This window comes from Echinops telfairi, unplaced genomic scaffold (assembly GCF_000313985.2).
Source record: "Echinops telfairi isolate 266 unplaced genomic scaffold, ASM31398v2 ScPeMD7_70;HRSCAF=299, whole genome shotgun sequence".
Lineage (NCBI taxonomy): Eukaryota > Metazoa > Chordata > Mammalia > Afrosoricida > Tenrecidae > Echinops > Echinops telfairi.
The window spans coordinates 34,236,183-34,236,634 of NW_022103968.1; positions in this window are offsets into that span (position 1 = coordinate 34,236,183).

Consider the following 452-nt stretch of genomic DNA (forward strand, 5'->3'; position numbering starts at 1 on the left):
TCCTGGCCCAGCGCGGGCCCGGGAACCTGGGAGCGCACGACTAAGGAAAAGGCGGGAACTCCGCTCCTTCCCTCGCGGGTCCCGCTCCGCACCGCCGCGGGAATTTCACCTTCCCCCAGGGGGACCACCCTGGTCGGCTGCGGTGGAAACGGAAAGTTGCGGTGAATCACGGCTTGCACAAGGTCGCGCTTGCCAATGGCAGCACCACGTCCCGCATCTGTTGTCATTCATTCATTTCACGAACACATTTTTTTTTCTGCCCCATCAGTGCCCTGAACTGTGCCAACCATTGGAAATCAACCTTTTTTTGTTGCTGACAATGGCGATCGAGATCCGCGGGCTCAAACCCCGTGCTCTTCCAGCGCTGAATCAGACCAGGAGATTGTCGTCCCTAGCCGCTGGGGGCAGTCTTGATACCCAGGGGGTTATAAGAGACAAAGCAAAATCAAATC